The 17174-nt window shown below is 39.8% G+C and overlaps 1 protein-coding gene across 5 annotated transcripts in view; it reads right to left on the bottom strand.

Annotated features, from left to right (window-relative positions):
- The window catches only part of LOC129775907 (locomotion-related protein Hikaru genki), a 67998-nt gene extending 55467 nt beyond the window's left edge, over positions 1 to 12531 (bottom strand). For 3 of the 5 annotated variants that reach the window (XM_055781136.1, XM_055781139.1, XM_055781140.1), the window contains exon 1: positions 12385 to 12531. The gene's annotated coding sequence lies outside the window, so the exon portion shown is untranslated. Of the gene's footprint in view, positions 1 to 11666; positions 11815 to 12384 lie in introns of those variants that run through there. The other 2 variants (XM_055781138.1, XM_055781137.1) reach the window with 2 other exon arrangements.
- Between the last annotated feature and the right edge of the window lie 4643 nt (positions 12532 to 17174).

The following is a 17174-nucleotide window of genomic DNA, read 5'->3' as shown; positions in this document are numbered from 1 at the left end:
ATTTATTTTCATTAGTTTAAGAGGATAACGACGAAATGACAGGATGAAGACACCGTAAAAGCATGTGAGAATGGTGTAATATTGAAAGTACAAGACATTGTTCTCCTAGATGGGGTTTTCAGTTCAACTTCCGCTCTTGATGAAAAACCCGTTTCGCTTTATTTTTTTGAAAATTGCCAAGGCTTCGCGAAAATGGAATACAAACAACAAATTCTTTTATGGATATACGCAATGTATCTCTCGAGAAGTGTTGTTAGAGTGATGCTCTACTTCGTTCTGGAATAAGCTTCTATTGCGTTGCCCAGAAAGCTCATGCCTTCACTAATGATCTTGGCTCGACAATTTCGAAACTAAAAGATGAAAATGATTTTTTACTTCTTCCTTTCTCTCCAACCAATTTCAATTTCGATTATGTGTATTCACTACGCATACTGAAACATCGATGCTTCTAATTCGTTTTCGTTTTGCTGTCGTTTCTTTTGAAGCAGACGCTTTTACACGACGATTGAAACTGCCCTATTTACTATCATTTGAATGGGCTATTCGTCACTTTCAGTTTCACGTGTAAAAAGAGGATCATTGCTTTCAATTGAAAGTATCATTCGATTTCATTTCTCAAAATTAGATTTTACCGGACCGTCATTCAAAAAAGTGGAATTAAAAGGGGCATATGAGGCTATATTAGTCTTACAACCAGATCCGATAAATGATTACGCCTGCTGGCATACTGCATATTCTATCATATAGTCATTTTCATTACTGCGAATACGATTCGAGCTCCAATGAAATTTTCATTCGAAATAAGACATTTTTCATTTCCTTATACCTTTCATATTCATTTAACGATTTGATGATTTCGCTTCAGTATGATGGATGAAGGAAATTAACGTGAAATTAAATGAGACTGTACGAAGCTGAAGTGATATTCTGTTGATTATGCGTGAAAAGAGAATAGCACTATTGTGAAATTATAAGGCCCTGCTAATGATAATCAAATCGAGACGCTGATCAAGAATAATCCTCAGTACACGACACATGAATTAGCAGCTTCATTACAAATACAGTATAACACCGATTATCCGTGAAATAGTCTGGCAGTGTCACTGCGAATAACGAAAATTGCGGATAAGGCGTTAATGGACTAAAAATGAGGTGCAAACACGAAATAAAAACATTTCAGCAGAAAACATTTAATGGATCGTATTTCCGTCATCTCGTATTTCCAAACTCACAGTTTTGAAGCAAATCGTGACTGGTGATGCAAAATCTAAGCATTCATAACAATATTGAGAGGAAAAAAATCTTTGAGACAACAAAATGACCTCCGTTAGCTATCCTCGTAAGCTGTCTCCACCAGGTGAAAGTCTTTCTTTGTTTCAGATATTGCATCTTCAGATTATCATTTGTTCGGGCCGGCGGAAAAGATAACTAAAGGACAAGGGTTTCGATGCATTGGATGTCATAAAAAGCACGTTGCTCAGTCTTTTGACGAAAATAAAACAAAGAAGTTCTGCGATGATGGAATATTCAAGTTGCGTGAAGGATGACGAAAGATTTCATACGATATAGCACGGACTCGATTATGTACGGTCCAGGATTTTTTTACTGTATATAATCGAGTCAAAAAACAATTTTTTATGCATATATTTTTCGTTATTTGAATATAAAAGAAGAATTTAATTTTTGATTCATCCCCAGAAAACACCTTTCTCACATGAAAGAAATATATTTATCCAGAATCTCTCAGGATTTGATGAAAAAAATCCTTCAACGCATATGTTCGAATTCCAACATAACAGAGTTATAGAACTTTTGTTTCGGACTCTGTTGCCTAGAACTGGCTCTACATTCATAAGTACGCTACGGAAGACGATTCTGTTGCTTCCATTTAAAAGATGAGAAAATTTAGTACAGAATATAATTGTGGAAGATCTAAATTAGTGGATTAAATTCATTTGGAAGTAAAAACTTGATTGCTAGGAATGTTTAATGGGTTATTATTAATTTTATCCTAAAAATTCATATTAAACTTGATCTCAATCAAATTAAACTCTCAATTCGCTCTACAATTTGTTCTTTGACACCCAACTTCTATCTTTCTTAATTTCGCTAGTGAAAATTCAAGCAAAAATTAAAAAAAAATACGTTTTTACCTCACAACTTGAATTTCACTTTAACGTTGAAAGGTTACATTTTTTCTTGAAATAAGTCATATTTGAAATGTAAAAAAAATATTTCAAACTGTATTTAATCGAGTCCAAACTTGTATATAATCGAATAACATATAATCGAGTCTGTATACAATCAAGTCCAACCTGTATTAGGCACTGACTATCGTCTATTAGTTTGAGCAATTTAGGTGTTGATCACATTTCAAAACTACATAACACCACACATCTTATTTTTTATATCGATTTTTTTTTATACCACTGAGGTATTGTTTCGCTTCAGCTTCGACGATTTCGACTAACTTCATTCCACTAACGAAGACTATAATTTCATTGTTTGATTTTCTCCAAAATTTAAGCAGCTCAGCCAGTTTACGTCAGTTTATGCTACAAAATGTCCGATATAAGAATTGTCCACGTGGACAACAGTGGGAGGGGTATAGGAAATGTCCACGTGTGTCCACGGAAGGGGAGGGGGGTGTCTTAAAAAGTGCTTTTTCTGTCCACGCGGTATGTGGACAGTTCCCAGCTTGACAGGATGAATCGTCAAAAAAAAATCGGGATTATTTTAGAAAATATGGAATCCTGAAAGGAAAACCTGAGTGTTTGTCAGGATATGAGTGAACTTGCTGAAAATCCTGAAAAATCAGGGAGGTTGGCAGCTCTGTCTACAAATGTAGAACAACTGAAGAGTTTTTGTGATTTCTTTAAACATTGTGCTAAATTACTTGACTATGGTACCAGGGTATCATGGTACCTCTTGAAGTTTCTATCGAGAGGATGTTGTTAGTATTTTTAACGGATTGCGCTCATATTTTCGTCTATATAAATAAAAGTGAGAGGCCAAATGTGTGGGTAAACGGAAAACCCGAGGAAGGGACGGTTCGATTTAGTCATCTTCATTCGTCTCTTCCCGTAGATCAATGTTATGTTATGGTGAAAATATTGAAATTTTATCAAACATGTATTCCATGTAACGGAAAAACATGTTATTTGCAAGTGAATCAAGAACACTGAGCGAAAATTGTGTCTGAGAATAAATGCATATTATAATGTTGAGTTTTGGTAGAAGTAATAGGAAAATTATAGTAAAAAGAAATTGTAAAGGGCTAATTAGAAGATCAATCAATGGCGCGTTCTGCGATTGAACCAACGAACGTTCGCTTAGTATGAAAACGCGAATGTTCGAATGAGTTCATATTAAAAACATAATTTTGGGCGAGCCGAAGTCGCCGGGTTAGCTGTTCACCATAAAAATGTCCTGTCGTACTACGGTTTTTTTTTGAAAATCCATACTTCAAACTATGGTCGCTTTTCAGCAGAGATCAGTTAGTGAGCTTCAAATATTTATTGGTCTTGTTCAATGTGACGATGTATCTGCCACTGGAGTTGCTTTCATTAGAATTCATCAAATATTTTTATAAATAAGCGTTCGGATTTACCTTGGAAAATGCACCACAATTTTGGAGCAGTTTTTAGTAGCAGCTCAAACTATAAATTATTTTATTCGTCAATTTTAAATTCTAAATTAATGTGATTCCAAGTTTATCTTACATTTAATAGTTTCTTTCCAGGTCCTCGTGCTACTATGGTTTGGCAGGCTGATTCCAATTTTCGCAGGATAGTTTCAAACTAATGAAAATAAATTTGTTATAATCTAATCATACTTGTTTCCAATAGCCTTACTTCCACGATTCGTTCTGGATTATGGAGATCACGTTTTAGATTTTTCAATTTGTTTTTTTTTTTTGTAACTAATCTGAACTAATTTGCAAATAATTTCTCATAGAATTCAATATTCAATTGTACCACTTTACTATAGCTTTGTTTTTATCTTTTTCTTTTTCTTCATCTGACCAGTTGATCTGTCAGGTTGATCGATTGACTGTCTGCGTAGTGTTAGCCCGTGGCTTAAGCTGTATGCCCACTGGTTTCCGTCACACCCCAGCTCGTTATCTCCGGTTCCACCTAGTTCTAGGAAATACCGGATTTACTAGGGATCTCGATAACCGCCAAATTGGCAACGGCTCGCCTGGATACACCCTTTGATGTTCGAACACTCGCCTGCCGCACTCTGCCATCTTTTCCTTCAAACATCTTCTCGATGATCCTGCGGATCCAGTTTTTCCTCTTTTCACCATCTACGACGAACACTAAGTCGCCCTCTTGTAGTTGTCGTTGATCTTCAATCCATTTCGAACGTTTGTTCATCGTCGGCAGATATTCTTTGCACCAGCGCACCCACATGTGGTTGGCCAGGTACTGCGAACGCTTGTACACGTTCTGCAGAGCTTCTGCGTAACCCACATCGTCGTCTACAACCAGATCCGCATCGTTTGTAGCGCCCCGCAGGAAATGATTTGGCGTTATTGCTGCCGCTTCTGCAGAATCTTGCGGCAAATATGTCAAAGGACGAGTGTTTATCATGTCCTCTGCCTCGGACAACGAAGTCAGCAATATTTCATCTGTGAGTTTACGACCGTCATCTAGAACCTTTAACGCCTCCTTTACCGATCGCACCATACGCTCCCAAACCCCACCCATGTGTGGGGTGCCTGGTGGAGTAAAATGCCACTTTAATGTAGAACTGGTTACGCTTTCCGCACAATCTCGATTAATCAGCTTCATTCTTTCCAATTCGTTGCACGCACCTCTGAAATTTGTGCCATTATCCGAAAATATCTCATTTGGAGCCCCTCGCTTGCAGATGAAACGTCGAATCGCCATCAAACACGCTTGGGTAGTCAAGCTGTGTACTATTTCTAAGTGCACCGCTCGGACTGCTAAGCAGGTGAACAAAGCAATCCACCTTTTCTCCCACCGTCGATTCACCACCACTTCTACGGGTCCTAAGTAGTCTACGCCCACTGAACTAAATGGGCGAAGTTGCGGTGTAATCCGTTGTACTGGTAGCGGTGCCATCATGGGAGTTTGTGGTAGACAACGGTTGACGCGACACCAAACGCAACTTTTCACTGCTTGTTGGATAGCCCACCGCAGTTTCGGAATATGAAATCGTTGCCGAAGTTCGTTGCACACGGTCTCACGATTTGCATGTCCGAACTATTCATGATAATACAGAATCAACTTATCGGTTACCGCATGACCTTTAGGAAGTATGACTGGATGTTTCATATCAAACGTTGCGAATGTTGATTGCTCTAGTATGCCTCCAACACGCAAAACTCCTTGGTTGTCGAGTATTGGATTCATTTTGTAAATTGTGCTTGATTTTCCAATCCGACCCGAAGTTTGTTCAGATTCACGCTCTACATTTCTCCCAAGGATCCTCATTTCCTCTGGAAATCCGGCATTTTGAGCCTGCCTTAAAAGGATTGTTTCAGCAGCCTGCAACTCGTCCTGTTGAAACGATTTTTGAATTGATTTCGGCGCTGCTTTTAGCAGAAGTTGCTGACCCGTGGTTGCCTTGGACACTACGATGTATTCACCTGCCATTTTCCTTCGACAATTTGCTATGAACCGGATTACTCCAGCTGTACTTCGAAGAAGACGAATCCAACGGTTGGTGGAGTTAACATTAACCAGTGGATCAGAAAACGCCACGTCGTGATGTAGTATACATGTGCGCATTTCTTCTCTAGTGTCGACGGTAGGTAATGTACTTACTGGCCACCGCGTATCTGGTTCAGAAAGAAATTGTGGACCGTTGAACCATGGACTGTCCGACTCTAAGGGAGGTCCGTTTCCCCATTTCGTCATGACGTCCGCGATGTTAAGCCTTGTTGGAACCCATCGCCAGTCTGATATGTTGGTGTTTTCCCGTATTTCCCCGATACGAAACGCCACGAACTGTTTTATTTTAGTTGATCGGAGCGAACCCAACTGAGAACCGTCTGAGAGTCCGTCCAGAAGAATTTGTTGCTGATAGGTAGGGTATGATATGACTGTACCGTATGAAGCAATCGTGAGACCAGAACCGCCGCCATCAATTCGAGTCGAGGAATCGATTGTCGTTTCAAATGTGCTACTTTCGCACGAGACATCACTAAATGACATTTTATGCTTCCATCAACTATCGCTCTAAAGTAGGCCACACAGCCGTATGCTTGCTCACTTGCATCCATGAAAATGTGGAGTTGGAGTGATTCAACAGCAGATGAATGGGAGTCGCCGAGATAACAACGTGGAATACGTATAGCATCTACCTGCGTTAAAAGTTCTGTCCATTGCGTCCATTTTTTCAAGGAATTGTTATCTACCTCATCATCCCAGCCACAACCTGTCCGCCACAAGTCTTGGACGAGAATTTTTCCGTGAATTGTAAATGGAGCTAGCAGTCCCAGAGGGTCAAAAAAACCCATTACGCAGCTTAGAACCAAGCGCTTTGTTGGTCGTTGAGCGCCATTGAAAAAAGGTCTCAACTCTGGTCGATGATCGGTGGCGAAAGAAAAGACATCTTGGCATGGATTCCAAATTATTCCCAGGACTCGTTCGTTTTCCATTGCTTTATTAACGTTGAGATGAACTGCTTGAACTGGCTTCTGTTCTCCTAGACTCTCCAATACTTTAGTGGAATTCGAGACCCAATTTCTTATCTCGAATCCCGCCTTTGAGTGGATGAATCGCACATCCTTGGCTCGACGCACTGCCGCCTCGATCGTGTCGACGCTGTCGTAATAGTCATCGACATAATGTTTTTCTATTATAGCCGCCGCCGCCTCGGGATACTCCGCCGCAAATTCTGACGCGTTGAGATTTTTTACGTACTGCGCCGAACACGGAGAACAAGTTGACCCAAATGTGGCAACATCCATCATATAAACACTCGGATTTTCGTCTTGTAGATTTTTCCTGAAGAGAAATAGCTGTGCTCTTTTGTCTGCCTTGCGAACTCTCATCTGATGGTACATTTCCCGAATGTCTCCTCCGAAAGCAATGCGGTGCTCACGGAAGGGACACAATACAGCTATCAACGGAGTGAGCATATCAGGACCTTTGAGTAACTGACTGTTGAGGGACACGCCATTCACCATTGCCGCAGCGTCCCATATGAGGCGAATTTTTTCAGGTTTTTTCGGGTTCCGAACAAAATTCAACGGAAGATACCACCGCTTCTGTGGTTCAATTTCCGCCAGTTCCCTTGACGTCGCCAGATGGGCATAGCCCTTTTGTTGGTGCTCCTCGATTTGCTGACGGATCTTCACGTATAACTCTGGATTCTTTGTCAAACGCTGCTCAAACTGTTTTAGTCTGCGACAGGCCATCGGATAACTATCCGGAAAGGTACAATCATCCATCGGTAACCCATAGAAGCCCGATCTCGAAAAAATCACCAACACGCACCGTCGTCCGCTCTAAAATTTCCCGAGCTCTCTTCTCATCTTTCGTTTCCTGCACAACCGCTACTGTGGATTCCTCGAGAGAGTATTCATTTTTCAATAGATTGTAGATATCCTCATTGGTAATTTCACGGTGATGGCCGATGATGTTTTCACCGCTTGTGTGTCCTACCATCGGACCGTATATAGACCATCCGAGCTTAGAGCGTACAGCTATCGGCTCTTCTATTCCTCGGGCCTTGACTTCAATTGGCGCAATAGTGTGTAGGTTAATTAAACCAATGAGCAACCCAGGATGTTGATCCGAGTAAGAAACGATCGGCAGGTCGCGCAGATGACTATATTTTGACGATATTTCAGCAGCGTTTAACGACTGTTTTGGAAGAAGCAGTTTTTCAACGGTCTGAACGGATGAGAGCAAGTATGCCTTGTCTTTCCCCAGCGCAGAAATCCGCAAATTCATCTTTCTGGAATTAATTCCAACCCGTGTAACATCAGCAGTCCATTTTATGGTGAGCGGCTGTCGAACGCCTTCAGCAACTGGTCAGTCAGAGAACGTTCAACGAGTGTAATTGAGGCTCCTTCATCCAGGAATGCCAGCGTTGTTACTTGCTTATCTCCGCAGTACAACGCCACCGGAACCATCCGGAACATTACAGAACTAGATGTATGAATGTGCGTATGGTTATCATCGTATGGCGCTTTCAGGTGGATGCAATAACGGGTGATGGCGCTCACGGCAGTCGCCTACATTGCACCGGATTTTAAATTTGCAGAAAGCGTTTCCATGATCATTTAGGCATATTTGGCAAAGTTTGCTCTTCTCCACCAACTTCATGCGGTTTTCAAAATCCAACGCTTTAAAGTCCTGGCAAAAACGAAGTCGATGATCCGTTCTTTTGCACATTTTGCAGGGCTTTAATTTGTCGACGATTGTTAAATCACTTTCCGGATTCTCAGACATGCTGTGATTGAAAAGGACTCCTTTCTCCCGGATCCTTCCCTTTGCCACCTGACTGGACATACTTTTGGATGCTGGTTTATAGTCGAAGCTCAAGTTTGCCTCGCATGCCTCCAACACAATCTGGGAGAGGAAGTCCGATAATGTTCTCAACGTCACCGTTTTCTCTTTGTTTCGAAAGCGAATCCATTCTCGCTTGTCACCTGCAGGCAGTTTGTCGACCAATTCCTGGATTAAAAGCGGATTAATTAAGTGTTGCTGAAGGTCCGCCGCTTCAATATGGTCGCATAGTTGTTCCACTTCATTTCCAAATGGGATGAATGTCTCCAATTTGTCTGCCTTTGGAGGATCCAATCGTTTCACTTTTTTTAGGTGGAAATGTAAAATTTGCTCTGGACGTCCATAGAGTTGGCGGAGTTTGCTCATTACTTTAGGCACTGACTTTGGCAGAAGCAATTGCCCCCTAACGCTCTCTAATGCAGGGCCCTTCAAGCTCTCTTGCAATCGGACTAAATTTTCTACGTCGTTGAAGCCGCAGGCTGTATTAGAGGCTTCGTAGCTGCCGACAAACAATGGCCATTCCTCAGGTTTTTCGTTAAAAATTGGAAGTTTCCTGGAAATCGCATTTCGTGCTGCCAATTGTGCTTTCGTTGGACCAGCTAAGTTGGGCCCCAGCCCGTCTGAGATTACCTCATTATTCGACATTCGTCGTGTATCATTCACCTGTTCAGATTTTTCTGACTTGCGTTCGGTTTCCTCATCTTCATCGACACTGTCCTCGTCATCGCCTTCTTCCTTCGCCCCTGGATTCGCCTTTGCATCATGCAGTTCCTGTTCCAAGAATTCCTTCTCCTGCTGCATTTCCTTCTCCCTCAGCTCATTATCGATTTTTCGCTGCTTTTCCCTTAATAATCGATCCAGTTCAATACGATTTTCTCTTACGATTCGTTCATTTTCCATCTCCCTTTCCTTGGCTTTATGTTGCTTCTCTAGCGCATGGAGACGTTTGTCAAGAGTAGTACCGCCTTGGTGCTCGGATTTGGCGCTTCTCTTGTCTGATAGGTCATCCGTTGCAGAAATTTCCTTCGGCTTCGCTCCTTTCTTAACTTCCTTCAACTTTTTATAGTACGTTTCTCCCACCTTCTGGCAGGAGTCTGACGGGCATAACCACTTTTCTTGGTCTTCGAGGGCTTCTGGCGTAGTTCCCACACATCGGCAGTGAAACCAGCCATCGGACGCGTCACATCCCACCATATCTTCAATAATCTCCGATGTATTGGAACATGCACTGCAGGGGGTCAATGTGAAATTCCCAGGCTTTACCATGGTGTTTGAGGATTGATCCGTTTATTAAATTTTGAGTTTGTTCGGATTTACCTTGGAAAATGCACCACAATTTTGGAGCAGCTTTTAGTAGCAGCTCAAACTATATATTATTTTATTCGTCAATTTTAAATTCTAAATTAATGTGATTCCAAGTCTATCTTACATTTAAAAGTTTCTTTCCAGGTCCTCGTGCTACTATGGTTTGGCAGGCTGATTCCAATTTTCGCAGGATAGTTGCAAACTAATGAAAATAAATTTGTTATAATCTAATCATACTTGTTTCCAATAGCCTTACTTCCACGATTCGTTCTGGATTATGGAGATCACGTTTTAGATTTTTCAATTTGTTTTTTTTTTTGTAACTAATCTGAACTAATTTGCAAATAATTTCTCATAGAATTCAATATTCAATTGTACCACTTTACTATAGCTTTGTTTTTATCTTTTTCTTTTTCTTCATATGACCAGTTGATCTGTCAGGTTGATCGATTGACTGTCTGCGTAGTGTTAGCCCGTGGCTTAAGCTGGATGCCCACTGGTTTTCGTCACAATAAGTATTTTTTCACTAGTAAGGTGTGATGCGTCCTTATATGAGGATAAATTTTTTAATCTGTGGAAATTATACTGCTCCAACGCAGTTGAATTTGGGCTGAAAGAATATCTTACACGACGAACAATATGTGGAAAACAGAAAATACCGACTCAATATTGGTACCATGAAAGTTATGGAAATTGTCAAACAGAACATCGATTGGCAAATTTATGAAAAAATTTCCAAAAATCATAATCTAATTCACAAAGTCTCTTTATCATCTAGATAACACTTCGTTGAGAGCTAGTACATCTAAGAATGATTAATTGCATGGTTTATTCTCGGTTTTATACACTCAATAAAATTCTTAAAAAAATACTACGGTTTTTTTTTTAATTGCGTGTCCCGTTTTCGTTCCTAAACTATTTCATCAGCCTAACGAAAAAAATTGTCTTTTCCAAACCATGAGTTTCTGTTGAGTTACTGTTCTGAAAGCACTATACACCGATATACACCGGTCTGTCATTCCTGAAGGAAAAGAGAGTTTTTCAATCTGAAAATGTTCCTTTTTCCGTGTCGGACAAACATATTTTTGCTTCTTTTTTAGCATACTTTCGATCCACCTGTAAACCATATAATTGTCTCTTTTTGTACGATTTAATTCCAAGTTCCTCTATGAGGATCCGCCGACTCACTTTAAGGCTCGCTTGAAGAGTTGAAATTAAGATGGTTCACGTAGACTTTGCCCTTAAAATAGCCCCGAAAATAAATGTATATGTGTGTTAAATCGCAAACTTCAGCCACTCAGTTGATGTCTCGAAACGTAGAATGACGGGGTCAGGAAACATCTTGCACATTAACTCGATTGTTTCGTGAATTGTATGGCACGCAATACCAGTATGAAAATGGGTCTAATCGGAAAACTCGATCTTCTTGTGAAAATCAACGTCTACTTTCATTATTTTCCAAGAATCGATCGTTAATGAAACCTCAAAAGCATGTAATTCTTCGTCGAAACTCATGTGGAGTTCCCGTGAACGGTGATGAATTAAAGTGTATGGGTCCTTTTCAACACCTTCCTTCACAAGCTTGACATTTTCCATCGAACGTCCAGGTTGAATACGTTTCGGCAGAATTTTCTATTGTGTTGCGCACACTTCGCGGAAGCCACATCATTACTCACAAAGTTCGCACGAATTTTGTGCATTGAACTTGCAATTGATCGTGAATTTTCTGAGTTGCATCTCTTGTGTTTACAGATGACACCTGTCACTCATAGTGACGTTCTATTTTTCGTTGGTTTCGCAATGCATTTCTCTTTCCTCATTTTATTATATTGCATTGGAATTCAATTGCTGCGAAAGCACTTTTTCACTTACCATGACAAATTTAAATAATTAATCCACTACTATCCATATCAGGAGAACCCACATCTCGACAAGCTTAACGCTTTAATTTGCATAATTTAAACAAGAATCACACTAATCTACCTTAATGTTCTGAGGCGGAGAATTATGGGACAACTTTGATTTCCGACACCGCTTAATCATTGTCCAAACAGACCCTCCGCCAACCCGGAGAGCATATTCGGAGAACAATCTCGAGCGTCAGAACTCCATTCCGCGCTGTACGTTTTATGAGCCACAAAAGACATATACTTTTCGGAACATGCGCAGCTTTCGGGATCCATGTTCCCTGTCCGTCATTCTCGCTCGCTCCAAATATCTCAATTTATCATTTTATTCCATCGCTAAACCAGCATTGACTTTTGCCTTTCTGTGCTCTGCATAATGATTAGAAGGATGCTTACTTTTAGAATTTACCTTCCCACTGGCTAGGAGGGAAAGTTTATGTAATCACTTCGGAGAGCCTTCACACTGCCTTCATTGGGGAAACCTTTTCTCTAGATTGAATACCATTTTCTCCCATAATGGCCTTCACCTTCCCTTGTCTTTCAAGTGTTGTTAAAATTGATTTAACACACATTTTTTTGGGCAAAACATTCATACTTGGGCCCAATAAATCCAATGCTAACACCACTAGGATTTCGTTGGTACTTAACGTATTAATGTAATACCCAGGAAGATCCGGACTTACCAAATTATTGCAGGCAGATTCCACTTGAACAGAAAAAAAACACTTCTCACACAAAAACTTCAACCTGGTCCATTGTTCACTTGTTCTGAAGAGAAGAGCTACTGCACACCTCGACAGTCATCCGCGGACTGAACTTTGGAGTTGTGAAAATTTGGGCGCCCCGGTGTTGCGGAACAACCATGCGTGGACGGAAGGTGCGAAAACAAAGCGATTTCCCGCCAAGCCCGAATCCGGCCCGAACGAACATGCCTTCCGGCAGCCGAGTAACCACGTGGTGGCACGATTCCGAACGGAAATCAGCGTGCTCTCCGTCTGCGGACGGGGTTGGAATCAAAACAAAACGTCCACCGTACGTGTGTGGGAAACTCTGAGGAGAGAGAAAAATGTGATCGTTTAGCTCTCACGCGTGCAACTCATGATATTTATTAGCTATCCACATCTTTTCACGGAGAGGTGGTGGGTGGAATTGTTGGGATGGTTCGAAGAGTTTACAAACAGGAGAATGTGTATTTAATTTCCGGCGAATGTATCTAAAGTATGCCCACGTTCGGAGGCGGAGAGGATTATGCTTTATGTTTACAAGAAGGAGAACGTTCAGTGTATTCAATTATTGTAAATGATGGTGGATGCTGGTCTTAGGGTGGCACGAACGTTTTGTTCAATGAGTTCTATGAGGAACATTCTTCCAAATAGAACTTATGTTTTTGTGTCATTACAGATTACAAAAATATAATATATATTCAAAAGAGCACACTTTCGAAAGTGTATTTTCCACTGAAGATGAAACATCCGTACAGCGCTGGCTCAGTCGGTACAGCACAAAAATATATGTCTAAAATAAAATCAGAGCGACAGTAGATTTCTTCCTTTTTGTGAATAAATATGTCCTTTACTTAGGCCAGACTTTGAAACATACAAAAAAAGGTAAATTTAATAAAATCGTAATACATGAAAAAAAGATCCAAAATTCCTGCTAAAAAATTGTCCGTACAGCTACGACCATTTCAAAAATAATACGTGTAAACAATCGATCATTTATCGCTCAGCACAAACACCACCTGTTGCATCACTATGGAATGCATTCCAGTGTCTACAGCTGAAAAAACGGTAAAATATTCAAAATATTGCGTTTTTTCCAGTTATATTAAGTGGGGGAAAATGTAATCCATTATTTTTGGGTGGAATTCAAAATTGTTTTTGAAATGCTTCGGATTGTCCGATTTGGGTCAAATATACTAAAGGTAGCTTCATAATGTCTCTATCATAGAGGTTCATAATGCCTCTATCATAGAGGTCTTGGTTCCTATTAGTGAAAAATCATAGCAAAAGATTTTTCCAATCTCCGCGTGATCCCAATTTCTTATCACTCAGAAAATTTTCCAATGCGAGAAAAAGGTGATAATCGTTTGGTGCCAGGATCGAACTATATGGTGGATGCATTGAAACATCCCAATTAAGCTCTCGGAATTGTGTGCCCTTGCGTTGTCCTAATGAAACACAACATCTTTTCTGTTGGCCAATTCTGAGCATTTTTGGTCAATGGCTAGCTTCAAACGGTCCATTTGTTAACAGTGGAGATCATAATTTAGTGCTTTGCACAAAAAAAAAGTTTTTTTGTTTGAAAAAAAATTTTTTTTTGAATATAAATTAAATTGCACGTATTTTACTGTTGCAGTATCGGCACCAATTTTTTTTTTTTCAACGTATCGGTATCGAATTTTCTCTTTCTTGACCTCCATTGTTAACACCCTGTAACTCACAACTGAGTAGAACAAACAAAAACCCAACAGAAGATTTATTTTAGTGTGAAATGCGATTATCCGAAATCGCAGAAGTTTTGAAAGGACCATGGATTACTCGCAGAATAATGCGATGATGACGTTCTGTAAGCTTTGCCTAACATACTCTTCCAGGAGTTGCTTCCAAAATGTTGGTTTTCGACGTCCTGAAGCACGCATACGATTGTGGTCCTTTCAAAACTTCTGCGATTTCGAACAATCTTTTGCTTTCATTTCTGATGTCCTCAATCAGTTTATGGACAACAACTGGGATTTTCTTGTAGGAAACGGACATTTTATTCGAAAATGAAGGTTAACATCATAATATTAGGTTGGGGGAAAAGTAATACGTTATTTTCTCGGTAGCTGGCTTTAGTGATCAATATCTCACATAATATCGATCATACAATTTCAAGTTAAGACTCTGAGTATCTTCTGCGTCGAACGAGACACACACTACAACATAGTGCAGAATGGTCGTAGTAACCCCAAATGGGTTATTTGAACTGATTGATAACTAAGGATGACCTACGAATTAGAAACTTATCGTAATTCATGTGAAAATGACGTTAATTTTGTAAAGAAGTGAGAGTTTTTCCATCTGGTTCTATAGTTATGAAATACTGGAATTTTAGTTTTTTGAATGTTTCGGGCCTAAACACAACAATAAAGTTGAAATGGCCAGTCTCATAAATGAAGATAATTATTGTATTCTACACTATATACTTTCATTCAACCGACTTCTTACATATCTCTGGAAACTCAGAAAAAAATGAAGTGGCCCAAAAAAGGACTAACGAATTCGAGGTAACATGAAATTTTGGAACTCAAGCCGCCTAAAATTCTACACCCTTAGGTCATTCGTTGGCTTTCGTTAGCGACGGAGGTGGAGAGATGCATTTCGCAATTTTCAGAGTTATTTTTGTTTTTCACCATTCAGACGCTTGCAGAATATTGACTGTCCCGAAAAATTTAATGACAAAACCTCTGTTCCTTTTTTTTTTGGAGTATGTTTTTCCCCAGATCAAAAGATTGAATCGTTTGTTCTAGGTTGAAAAACCTGATTTAACGATGTTGCATGAAGAGTTGATTTTTTTTATCATTCTCTAATATCTGCGAGGAATCTCACGACGTTTCAATGTCCAATGTTATTAAATTCGAAGATCATTTGAAAAGCTGCAAGAGTTTTTAGGTTGGAACGGCAGCAGAGGAAACTATCAGAACAATGGACAGCGAAAGGCAGATCATTTTTAATTATATTTGTCGCAATTTTTTTCCTGGATCTGCAAATAAGCAAATAAGAAAAAGATTCGATATTGATGATCCGACGCTCAAGGCTGTGGCATTGGTTGATCCAAGAAACTTTTCCAATTTGACAAGCGTTAACGTTCTGTTGGAGTCGTTTGTATGGTTCTACAATGGGAATATACAAGATCTGGAGAATGAATTCCGTACCTTAAAGGTGAAATTACTTCGCAAGGAATTCGCGAAACGAGCATGCGGAGGATGGGTGGACAAAAAATTAATGTCTAAAAAGAATTGACGATTTTTGGCGCATTTATGCCTTGTTTGTAACGTTCTCACAATGCCTCACTCCTCGATAACTGTCTAGTGATTTTTTTTTCTAAATATAATCAAAACAAAAATAAGCTTCGAAATCTGTTCAACAACGATACGATGAACGCTATTTTGGGATCAAAAGATTTGATTAAACATCGTGGCGGCAGCTCGAAAATTTTAATAAATAATAGTATACAATCTAGATTCAGAAAAACTATGTATAAGCATCATGTAGTATTTATAGTAGTTTGTAGCATCTTGTTGCACTGACCACAGCGACAAAAATTGTACCGGACGAGATTAACACTCCTACACTCGCGCATCGGATTCACAGACCGAGAAATCAATTATTCGTTAATTTGTCAGAAAACATCAACACTACAACTTTGCGATTCTCTCTAGCTTCGTTATTCGTCGTTGATCATGGTTTAGCGTATCGTATGTCTTTATACGAAGGGAACGTGTATCATTTTTTAGCACTTTCGGTCTGACACACCGACGCGAGTATAGGAGTAACTTTTTGGATAAGTGATTTTATTCCTGTTTTAGAATATTGTACAATGAAATGTATAAATTAATGCTAGTGGGATAGAATATATATTGAGTATAAAGCATAAGATTATTACCAGACTATTTTTATTTGATTTTAGTCCTTTTTGTCACCGGATTGAACGGATGCACATATTATTCGTCGATGTATTCGTCGTTAGATTTATACGTGTGAAAGCAAACTACAAATGACTTTCGTATAGTTATTCGCTAAATACAATGGTCCACACATATACAAACTTGTGAATAAATTGCACTTGTGGAAGAATTGTTAACTGTAAACTATTAACTAATCGGTGGTTTATGGTTATTTTTTTACAATTGCAGTTTCGGGAATATTTTTTTTTATAATATATGGGCTGAACAATGTCGACTAGAAAACAAGTTCCTAGGAATCTGTTGCGGCCAAATACGGTTATATTTGGTTTGATCGTCATTTACTTTTCCTAAGTTGTGTTGGGGTTAGGATTATACGGCGGAGTCCAAGCTCTGGCCGTTACTCGATACACTTAAACGTATCTCTCGTTGCACAACATTCCACAAGAATCGCGCCGCGATTCCAACAATGAGTATCACGCAGCAAAGCGCGATTCTGTGAATGGACTTTATCCCCCTGATAAACGGGAACAGGTTCTGCTGCTCCTGGTTGATGTTGCTCTCCTCGTTGGGGGACTTAGACTTCTCGTTCCCCATCCCCAGGGAATACAAAGTTACTCTAGCGGTTAAAACATAACTAACTTAATTCTATCGAATGGTGATAAAAAAAAGCCTTCACTGCTGAGGCGTACAGTTTGACGGTTTACTTTAGCGCGAGGTTATTTGAAACGGAGATATAATTTTATGTTGACTTAAATGTGGATGAGCATGACCGTGTGAATCGAATCGCTGGTTTCGCACAGCGGG

Source organism: Toxorhynchites rutilus, chromosome 3 (assembly GCF_029784135.1).
Source record: "Toxorhynchites rutilus septentrionalis strain SRP chromosome 3, ASM2978413v1, whole genome shotgun sequence".
Taxonomy (NCBI): domain Eukaryota; kingdom Metazoa; phylum Arthropoda; class Insecta; order Diptera; family Culicidae; genus Toxorhynchites; species Toxorhynchites rutilus.
Note: the sequence above shows the minus strand (reverse complement) of the source record. Positions and strands in the feature narration are given on the sequence as shown.